The sequence below is a fragment of the Rattus norvegicus genome, chromosome 5 (genome assembly GCF_021556685.1).
Source record: "Rattus norvegicus strain SHRSP/BbbUtx chromosome 5, alternate assembly SHRSP_T2T, whole genome shotgun sequence".
NCBI lineage: Eukaryota > Metazoa > Chordata > Mammalia > Rodentia > Muridae > Rattus > Rattus norvegicus.
The window spans coordinates 96540909-96552913 of NC_141538.1; the positions used below are offsets into that span (position 1 = coordinate 96540909).

The window sequence follows — 12005 nt, forward strand, 5'->3', positions numbered from 1 at the left end:
GTAATATTTATATACATCATATGCTTTTCATATATTGCATTCTGTCCTTGCTTGTCTTTCAGTTCCATTCACTTGCAATACTAACATTATCCGGATATCAAATTTTGCAACTTTTTCTATGGCAACTGGTCTCACAACATAGCTTCAACTTTAGTATCATTCTGGGACATGAGAGATATGCAATGAACCACACCAGAATCATGAAAGCCAGGAGTGAGCCCCAGGAAGTGTGTTCTCACAAGTGCTATAGATGGTGCTGAGGTGCAGTCTCCAAGCACTGTTCTAGGGTGGCACACATTTCACATGCTCATATGTTGCAAATGTAACTCCATCTTCCTCTCCAACTGCCCCCGACCACGCCCAGGGCTGTTGCTTTTATACAAAAATCTCCTACTTATTGCCAAACATGAAGGTTTGCTCAACCCTTTTCCTTTCATTATATCAGGTCATGAAATAATCCAGTAACTAAACAAAAGTTTTCAAAGACATCTTTTGACTTCAGAACATCACCAGCTTAGCCTACAATTTAGATAGACTTTCTCTCTGAAGAACTGTTTTGCTCCAAGAAGCAAATCCAGTCCATCACATGTTTTTTCAGCTAAGCATTTACTTGGCTTACATGTTGCATATGGCTTTATATTTTTGGATTTTTGTGCTACAGACAAGTTAAATACAAGCATGACACAGACACAGTATGTTCTCCAACATCTCCTATATATTTGCTACCTGGCCTTGTACAGAAATGTTTTGCACACAATTTTCCTAGATGGTAAATATAATATTGTAATGGAATTTATAGTGTAGTGGAGTGCTCATGAAATAAATCAAATTCTCTGGTTGTCTGTTTCAAAATGTCTCAGACAAAACAAGAAAATGTTCCAGGAAATTGAGTGAAGTGGAGCTGGGTTCAAGGATCTAACTGGGAGCTCAGCATGTGAAAAGGAATTGCCTGGTTATGCTTACTTTGCTAGAATGTGGCTTACATTTGCAGGGCTTTCTGGAGTTCTCTAGATTTAGTGTAGTTGGCCAAATATCACTTCACAAATCCCACTGACCCTGTCTTTAGGTTGGAACCTTCAGGATGCTTCCTTGGTGGGTAGCCTCACTTGACCCTATGCTTTACTATTCTAGATGCTCAGTCATGACCTTGGGCACAAGTGGAAACATATTTTTGCATTTTAAATACTCTATATTAAGACTTTAAAGAATGTACTTATGAAATCCTAATATATGCTTGAGTATAAGAAGAACCATTTCTTTAAGGCATCACATTTATCCTCTGCTAACAAGTGACTAGCAAAGTATTAACACAATTTTGCCTGAGGGTCTAGGTCCATTTCTTAAGTGTTTTGAAGGCAAATAACAAGGAGATTTGAAATGACATTAGCTATGAATTGTACTTATCACAGTGAGAATTATGTTCTCTCTCTCTCTCTCTCTCTCTCTCTCTCTCTCTCTCTCTCTCTCTGTGTGTGTGTGTGTGTGTGTGTGTGTGTGTAGATACCAAAGAAAATCATGTAGCAAACATAACCACAAGAAAATATGTCTCATATATAGACATATTTGATTACTTTCCTTTATTATACCATAAATTACATGATACCAAACCAAACAATTACTTTTTTGTTACCAAAAGTAGACTGAAGAAGTATTTTTCTTCCTGCTTCTCAGAGAAAAGGTGTGAGTTTAGAAGTACAGGTCACTGCCAGGCTCTAACAATTTCTGACTGGGGACATTTCTTGTCTCATTTTCTGGTCACCTTGTCTGCTTTTACTGGTGCCCCATCATGTCAAATAAAGTACACACCTCACTCTTCTTTCTCTCTACAAAGCCAGGCTAAAATAATTTCACTTGTTTTGTAGCTATCACTGATGCTTTTGGCATGAAAAATGGAAACACTGGAAACATTAAGGTATGGTCTACATCTTTAGCATCTCAATGGATGCCCTCCTCCCATTAATAACTCATTCCCTTCCAAAAGGTACATTTTCACTTCAAGCAGGGATGGCATTGGATGGCAGTTTCTGAGCTAGAAGTAGTTAGGCAATCCAACAGACTTCTTCATCTCTCCCCTAGCCTCTCACACTCCTCAGGAATCAGATCATTGTCTGCTTGCTCATTCTAGTTCCTCTCGCACAGCGGGCTTCCCTTATCACTGGCATTACTTTCAATCTCCTTGTAGATCTTGCTGATTAAAAACACTGGTCTTGAGAAAATTCTCTTTCTTGAAAGTCAATGATTGAAGATTAGTCCTATTTATATTGTAAGGCACTCTCTTAAAGCCTCTGGTGACTTTAGTCTCTTGACTGGTGCAAACCTCCGCTAATTCTCTTTATCCAGATAATCCACTGGAGTCCAATATTCATCACACGGCAAAATGAAAGCTTTTAAGAAAAAGAATAAATGTGAAAGCTTAAATTCACACAGAATTTTAGTCTTAATAAAACTGTGAAAGAAATTATGAGGAAGTCAGAGGTTTTGTGTCCTGCTTTCAATGAGGTAATGTGAAGGCAAATGAAATCCATGCTGCCCTATGACGTATGTTTTGGTCAACTTGAGTTTCTTTAATAGGTATGTGAATCACAGACCTTGGAGAGAAAAAGAGGAAGGATGAGTTTATCTTCTGATCACATGGGATAAACTTTGTCCAGCAAAGCTCTTATGTCTTCCTTGCTTTTGTAAGGATTTCTTCATTGCTCTCATGTCTCTATTTGATGTCTAATCTAATAAAGTCATTAGATACTTAGTGGGCACTGACCACATACACATTTCTAATGGATATTTGTAATATATGGGGGAAGTCGGTCCTGAAGGACTTCCAAAATAAAAGTGAATTTACACGAAACTGTTCTGAATGAAGGCTAGAAAACTAGAGAAAGCTGACAAAACCCAGATTAGTCTTTTCCCCAATCAAATTTCCTGAGGCATTGGGGGAAGAAACTTTGTGAAGAAAAGCAGATCTTCTACATGTTAACCTACTAATCCAGGCCTAACAGGATGAAATTAGTAGTTGACCAGGGTTCTGATAACTGGAAGTGTTATAAATCACGTCTCACCTCATCCTCTTTCCTCTAGTTATACATAATAGGTCAGCTGAACCCAGTTTCTTACTCAGCAGCACAGGATTCTACAATGCATTTTCCATATATATTCCCCAAACATTGTAGACATTTTCCTACATTTCAAAAAAGTTGGTCCAATAAAAATAAGATAGCCTTATTTTATATTATAGAGGACAACATAGTATAGTTCGCTGTAAATTGTTTGATTGTATTCTAAAAGATTGTTAGGTCTGTGGAACAAGAAACATTTGAAGAAGGAGATATTCAAGATAGAGGCAGAAGATTTTTTTTAACTAGGCATACTATCTTAGAGTTTTATTGCTGGGAAGAGATTTCATGGCAAATCTTATAAAGACAACATTTAATTGGGGTTGGCTTACAGTTTCAGAGGTGTAGTCCATTATCCTCATGGTGGAAAGAATGAGGCCAACATGGTACTGGAGATTGAGGGGAGAGTTCTACATCTTGATTTGCACGTAGCAAGGAAAATTTGTTTGCCATACTGAGCATAACTGGAACATATATGACCTCAATGCCTACCTCCACAGACACACTTCCTCTAAAAATGCCACACCTACTTTAACAAGGCTATATCTCCTAATGGTGCCACTCCCCATGGGTCAAGCATTCAAACGCATGTCTAGGGTGCCACTCCTAGTTAAACAACCACAAACAGCTTACTTCCTTGAGTAGGCTCAATCAGATGAGCATAATAAAGCAAAGATCATCATGTATATAAAACAAAACTTTAACAATAATAAAAGCAGCATAGCTGTGAAATATACCCCTTTGACCTGAAACTTCCAACAAAATCTGTCACTTAGAGCTTATTTATAAACCCAATGAAAAGCCACAATCTAGTCATTCTGCCTACAGTACCTTTTGTTGATTGTGTGGGTTTCTACAATATAATTTCAGGTAGACACAGTGATAGATACTGATGGTCCAACAGTTAGAGTGAAGTTAAGGTGTCTGCACATAACATGTTACCTGACAGCTATATTTGGGTTATGTCAAGGCATAAATGTCCAGCATTGTAAAGTTCTTTATGTAAGTACATTTTCAGGGTTTATTATAGATGGGAAGCCCTAGGACAATCATTTGTTTCTTTCCATGAGCACATCCAAAATATTTCTGCATACAGATAGGCATTAGGTAATAGATTAAGCATAGATATGGATATACTCACACCTCAGTCCACAGTTTTAGTGTATGCCTCAGAGAACCCCTCCCTTCCTGCAGCGTACTAGATTACCAGGGTAAAGGAATATTGAATTCCCTCCCTTATTTCCAGAAAGATTTCAAGGCATTTTCTGATTTTATCTGCTTTAAGAAATAGGTTGGGGGAATTAATGAATAGTTTTGTTTTATTTTTCTGTATTTGTATATTTGGTATGCTTTAAGAATGGTTTGATGTGGTTCCAAGTTCTTTTCAGCCCATGAACCTTTAGTATAGACTGCAATCTGTGCTCCACTGTCAGTGCAAGTTGTCACTTCTGATTTAGGTAGAGGCTCCTGTGTAGATTATGGATCACTTAAAGAAATGCTTATCTCAGTTTGAGTTTAAATTTTACCACCCCCAAGATTTGATACAATTTAACCTGAACAATTATTGCTAAGATCTTCAAAGATGGCTCTGCAGGATTTAAAAATTGAATAAAAGGAATTACTTTCAGGTGTTACAACTGTTTAGCTAATACTATGGAAATGAAAATTATTGTTTCCTTGAATGGCAAGATCTACCAGGGATCACATAGTGAGTTGGACCCCCAAACTGTATAGGTTTGCAAGTGGACATTACAGATATAAACTCTTTAGCACCACTTAGCTGACAAATAAAATGAAATAAAATAAATTAAAATGACACTAAAATAGAAATAGAGAAATGTTGCCCAATTTCAAAGCAGGTGCATAGTGATTGGTCCTAAGAATCATTTCAGGGATGCTCTGGATTGCTGTCACCCCCAGGAGGGTTTGTCTTCACTCTTTGTGTCAAGAACCAAAGTGACTACACTACCAACCTATACTCATCAGAGAAACCAGGGTGATTTCACACGCACCATACCCACTCAGGTCAAAAATAAAGTTCTAAAATTCATGAAGATGCAGATTCCCTCCTCTTAAAACAACAGGGTCTTACCAATGGTCTGGAAGTTAGTTGTAAGCACGGGCCAGCACATAGGAAGAGGAGAAAGCAGTGGCCGCAATATGCTACCTTTTAATGTTTTTATTTTCATAATTTCAATTCCACATGATCAGTGGAGGATGAAATAGTCCTTTAAAACAAATTATGAGTCAAGTGTAAGTGCAGCACAGCCAACACTTCTGACAAAAACTTATATGGATGAAATTGTTCTAGCTCATCCATCAGTTAAAGGGAAGGTAGAGAGAGGGTCTGAAGCCATAGTAGTGAGTATGAATGGTAGTTATTTAAAAGTATGATATGATTCATACAGAGGGACTGTGACAGCCAATGTAACGGTTATATCTGTCATCCTTCCTTCACCACTAGGGAAAATCACAGCTGCATCTGATTGTTCTTTTTGTTTGACATTCTTGATCCCCTACAGGAAAGAGATGGTGTGGGTCAACAGCATGATTCTTTCTGATTATGGCTACTTGTCTTTCTAAAACTATGAGGCCTTAACCTTTCCTATTACATCTTTTTGTTTGTTGTGTATTAAGATAGGATCTTGAACTGACTATTTAGACCAGATTGCACATGATTTCCAGTCCTCCAACCTGTACCTCCTATGTGCAAGGATTAAAATATCTGCCACCATATTTGTATTTTTTCCTGTTAGTAATAAAAATAGACATCTTCTACAATGTATCGCAAATCTAATTTAGTAAAGATGTTGAAATGATAGTTCTCTGTGAAGTACAGAATGCTGAAGAGATATCTCTCTGGGCTATTAAGTGATTGTATGCATTTTTAGAAGAAACTTGAAGTCTTTCCTAAGACCTGAAGCCTATGTTCGGAAACTCAGAAATATTTCTATAAAATTTAGCTTACATGATTAAACGATTGTAGAATCAGTACCAAATTATAACACATTTAAACCAGGTGATTGGACTCCAATAATAGCATGCTTATCCTTTCTCAAACTTTACAATTAAAATAGTTTAAAGGTACAAATATAGTGATGCTACATAAAGGACCCATATCTAATGAGTTTGTGTATGCTTGTTTACACTTTTATTCTGGTGATCACAATATCCACTGAAATTTTAAACTGTTGAGAAATCATAGAGTAGAGAAGTATAAACTGAAGATACTTTTGCTAATGTATTTGATGAAAGAAACAAAGTCAATTTAGTTAAGGCTTAAAAGATATCATGTAACGTTTTGGAAACTGCTACATCAGTGATGCCATGGAGACTGTTGTTTCATTAGGCAACTGTCCTGCTACAGAATGATCTAGAAAGCCAAATGCTACTGCTCTACTAAAGAGACATAGCAATAAAATAGCTCCAGATGACATTATGCTATACTCATACATCTGGCCTTGCTCATCAGTATTAGAGAAGCTTCCTCCCACAGCACATAACATACAAAGAGACCCATAGCCCCACTACATGCAAAAAAGAGAACTTAAACATACTGAGACATCTATCAAATTCCTCTCCCATGACTTAGGGAACTCTGTAGAAGAGGGGGCAAAGAGTATAAGAGCCAGAGGGGCTGGACGACACCAAGGAAACAAGGCTGTCTAAAGACAGCTTTTGACCAATGCACATATGAATGCATAGAAAATGGGCAACATGTATAGGGCTTGCACGGTTCTGCAACAGATGAGGTTCTAGAGCTGATAGGAGAACTCAACACACTCCCTATGCCTAAATCAGAAGCTATTTCCAATTGATAACCACTTGCAAATGAGCATATTTGTTTCCTCTGAGGGACTGTCTGGGAAAACAAGGCTTTCATAGGTCGATGCATGGTTCTCAAAGAAAATGAACTCCACTGCATCTGTGAAGGAATTTTTGGGCTCACAATGTTGATTCAAGACATTTTTTAACCTTATAGATACTATGCATAAATATTATGGCTTCTGGTTTTATGCCCTTGTGGAATTCTTGTTTGTGTGAATATGTGGGTTTCTATATCTGTACCTGATCTTGGCCTTTTATTTATCTTCTTCTGTATGTTTTTCTATTCTGATTGTTTGATTTTATATTATTTTGTCATCATCCTTAGAGGCTTGCTTGTTTTCTAATGAGAGACAGAAAGTATGTGGATCTGGACGGCATAGGATGTGAGGAACTGGGAGTACCAGAGGATGGTAAACTATAATCTGAAAATATAGTGTGTGAAAAAATTCCATTTGCAATAAAATATGTGTGGGAGTGCTAGAAAGTATCTTTGAAAGAACTCTAAAAATATTCATTACCACAAACATCATTTATCAGTGTTTATATAGATGACATTTGGTACAATGCAAAGTTGGTCAGTATGAAAATATACATGTATTTAATTGCTTATGAAGCAATTTCTGAACTAATGTGAGACTCTAGGTTGGTTCCCTTCTAGAAGCAGATCCATAAGAAGGTATTAAAGCCTGGATCCACAGGCACTACTTCTGAGAGAATATAGCAGATTTGGTTTAGATTAACACCTTAAGTTTACTATTTAATGTTTTATTTAGAAAATCTTCCAAATAGTCAAATTTGATAACTTATGATCTATCTCAGGCTTTCAAAAGATCCTATTTTCAAAATTTTAATAGACAGTGACATGTAAGCCAAACATATTTGAATTTTCATCTCATTGTTGGGAATTGTCATTACAAAAATATAAAAATGTAACCAAGAGCTAGGCACTTTCTGGATGCTTGCAAAGTGCCGAGTAGCATAACTTTTCTGAATTATTTCATTTAATAGTCACCATAATGCTGAAAGTTAGATAGAGCAATTGTTTATTTTTACTGGCGTGAAAACAAAACATAGTTTTATAGACAACATTATGCATCCAGCTCCCAGTTCAAATAAATAAGAATTCAAAATAGAGCACCATTTCATTGGGTGGGGCTCTGGTTTCTGCTGCTGTGGTGCTGACTTTGCAGGAGTGATTACTATAGAAAACTTTTAAATTAAGACTTTGATGTAAAAACTTATATATTCCTATATTAATCAAGCTGTAATTTCTGAGCAACTAGCAAGTCTTGCCCATGGGATCAGTCAGTAGGATAAAGAACTATACCTACAGGTTGCTGCAAGACATGAAGATTTATTGACACAGGCAACTAGGGACTGAGTATTTGGAAGGTGTTCATCAGATGATACAGATGAGGATTTATAATTTACCGGGAACTGTTGATACGATGAAATTAAAAACAAGTGTTGAAACATACAATAAAATAGGAGCCAGTACTGTACAACTAGCAAGACTTCAGTGGGCAGCGATTCACTTTGGAGACTAATTCTCATATTACAGAAGGAAGTAGAGCGATAACAACAGTTGCTCAAAGTATCAATGAACTTAATTATCTCTATCAAGGCATGGATCTTCCTAGAGTAGAAGTAATAGAAAATGAGGTACTCTTTATTTCAAGAGGACAACTTGAAGTGGAAAATCAAGCTAAGTGTGTTCTGGAGCAAGGTATGGAGACTTAGAATCAAGCTCATTTTGAAACAGATCTTCAGGTTTTCTATGATCTCAGGACTTCTAAGGATACTGCTTATATTGTGGATGGTTATTGTGCTACTTTGGAAGACAGTATCAACAATGCATTTGTATCTCAAAGTTTTTACTCAGCCTTTCCAGTGACCTTGAAAAGAGGTCCTGTGCAAACTACCATACTAGCTCCAGAAAACACATCAGCTTTTCATGCTTCCTTCTCGGTAAAATATGGAAAAATTATGCATCATCTCTGTACTGGTTTGGGCAGATATGGCATTTATAAAAAGTATGAATCAAGAAGAAAAATCTTTTTCTCCCCTTTGATTCATTGAAGAAATAGTTTAGGATGGACAGTCTGAAATTTTACACGTGTTTTAGAGTACAATTACTCTGGCATTTTCGTCTCCCTTTCATGTATCAGCGGTCTGTTCTATGATTTTGAAACAGGCATTTGAAAGCATATCCTAAACTGTTAGGACTTTATAAAAACTTATGGAAACCTTTTCAGCAGTACAGTCAACATACTCAAGGAAATTTCAGTACACCTGGAACTGCTTACTTCTATGTTTACTTCCCACACATGGAACAAAATACACGACACATTTTCATACTGAAAAAGTCAGTTTATGGTTCAGAAGAAGCTTTGAAAGAGTCACTGCAACCCTATGCGGCTGTTTATCTCTTAAAATTCCTATCATGAATCTTTGAACTCATCAACATTTTTTTCCTTGGGTGGGCAAAATCCTTTCTCTCATGAGCTTGATAGGGTCATGAAAACTACAGCAAGTAAACTCAGTATCTGCCTTTGATGCAAACCTTACATTAATTGTGTCAAAAATAAGCCAGAGACAATTCAATTGTATGGTATGAAATCAGAGTAGCTTCTCTCTGCTCAAGGAGATAAAGCCACAAGATTGGGCCTCTCGTGGAAGGATGGTAGAGAAATATGGGAGTGGTGAATTCCTTATTTAAGTTGCACCAATCTGTAACAAATGTGACTGTCAGTCAGAGATTATTCTCAACAGCTGAGCAAACTAAAATGTCATCCCTAAAGACAATTCACAATCTTATGGGGAATGCCATACAGCCCTTACTGACTTCAGTGGTAGATGCAATTGAGGCCATAACAATCACCATGCTTCAGAAAGATTTTTCTGGGTCATTATCTAGCCCAGGAAAGCTGATGTTCCTTGTTCTCTGTACATGAACGAGCTACAAGGTTTCGTTGCCAGAGTTATGAATGACTACTTTAAGCAACTTGATTGCTTGAATTTTGTCATTGACAACACCGAAGCTATTGTGCAAAGAGCTACTGAAATTTTTACCAACCAGGCCAGGCTCATAAGACCTCTTGGTGAAGGTGGAAAAATGTGACTTGCTACAAATTTTGCACAGATGGATTGGGCTGTGGGACCACTTTGCAGAGGAGTGTTTGATTTGGGGATGTCCTACAGAATCCTGAGGTCATTCAAACTCCTGCTCTTCCAGACAAGTGAATGTGTGGCCCATTGTCCAGCAAAGAGATGTAATTCCATTCAGTATCATTATTTACTTTCTTTTCACAAGAAATGAAGTTGAAATTACTATAGGTACTTCTCCCATATGAAAAGAAGAGGCTCCTCATTTGAAGGAGATCCCTGGAAGCTTATGTTCACTCAATGAGAAACAGAAGGGAAAGAATTTGTACCAGTTAATTCCATTATAGTTCCGCTGTTTCAAAATGCTATGGCTAGTCATAAGTGACCTGTAGTCTCCATGCACAAACCCATCCAAAGATGGCAGCTAGCAACAAAAGATCATAGCTGATTGTCTGTATTTCCTATTGATCTTTTTGCCTCCCATTGTCTGTTGTTCCTATTGATCTAGTACTTCTTTGAAATATCAGAAGAGATGTGGTACAAAGTACACCCAGAGAACCAACACCACACAAGAAAGTTATGGAGAAATGGGAAAGAAAAGAAGCAGAAGGCTGTGTACACAATGAAGAGAGGCAGAACTGGAGAAATGAAAGTAGTGAGAAACAGTCTGATGTGAGTAGCCTGCTTTGCTACCTGAGAACATGGTGAGGTCCTGGCATGTGCTGCTGCCAAGGACCGTGTATGGGTCATGCTCTGAATTGGCAGGGCTTCAATGTCCATGGCTCATGTTACCACCAAAAACCATATAGGTATCCTTTGTGTGGGGTGCTATGTAGAGCCATGTTGATTTCTGAGGGATTGGAGCTGCCCCCGCCCCTCATAGGCTCTAGCACTCAGGGGAACAAGCCCTGTACCTAGTCTGGGCAGTAACAATGAACTGGTTTTGGTGATGTGGACATGGAAGAGCTGACCCTGCTCTTTACCTAAGCCAAGCAAGAGAGCTTGCCCTGGTGGTAAAGGTACAGGAGAGCACGTGGATTCTACCATTCAGGCTCAGAACACAGTATAATTGAAAAAGAATTTTGAGCTTGATCATTTCTGTGTCCTCCCATCTTGAAATGTTGACATGCAGTATAAAATGTAGCATGAGCATACAGAAAGTTGGTAGGCATATCTTACATTGAAATTTTTTATTCTATTTCATAGACATAATTCCTGTCATATTGCCAATTAATATTTATGCTAATTCATGGTGCAATGTGCAAGGATAGAAGCAATGTGGGGAAGAAACTCATCTTCATCCATCTGCCCCACCAGTGAAGAAAGCAAAGTTATCCCCATTCTTAAGTAAGAAAATATGAATCTTGTATGAAGTGGAAAGCATGTCAATTTTGATGGATTTATTCCCATTGGTTTTTAAAATAAATAGACCTTGAGAATATTCAATCTTTGGAAAATAGCATTGTTACAACCATAAGACATTTAAATTCACAGTATTTAAAGAGATCTTGCTATTTGAGAATTTCATAGACATATTTGAACTTATTTATCCCCCAAAACATCCCAGGCTCTTTCTCCCTTTCCTTTTTTTTTTTTTTCATCTTTATTAACTTGGGGATTTCTTCTTTACATTTCCATTGTTATTCCGGGCCAACATCCCCCTAACCCCTCCCCCTCCCCTTGTCTATGGGTGTTCCCCTCCCCATCCTCCCTCCATTACCACCCTCCCCTAAACAATCACGTTCACTGGGGGGGGGGGTTCAGTCTTGGCAGGACCAAGGGCTTCTCCTTCCACTGGTGGTCTTACTAGGCTATTCATTGCTACCTATGAGGTTGGAGCCCAGGGTCAGTCCATGTATAGTCTTTGGGTAGTGGCTTAGTCCCTGGAAGCTCTGGTTGGTTGGCATTGTTGTTCATATGGGGTCTCGAGCCCCTTCAGCTCTTTCAGTCCTTTCTCTGAGT

General features: G+C 37.8%; 1 protein-coding gene and 1 pseudogene across 1 annotated transcript in view; one reads left to right on the top strand and one right to left on the bottom strand.

Annotated features, from left to right (window-relative positions):
• Positions 1–12005, bottom strand: part of Ptprd (protein tyrosine phosphatase, receptor type, D) — a 2326896-nt gene that overhangs the window by 762415 nt on the left and 1552476 nt on the right.
• On the top strand, positions 8596–10428 carry Cog5-ps1 (component of oligomeric golgi complex 5, pseudogene 1; annotated as a pseudogene).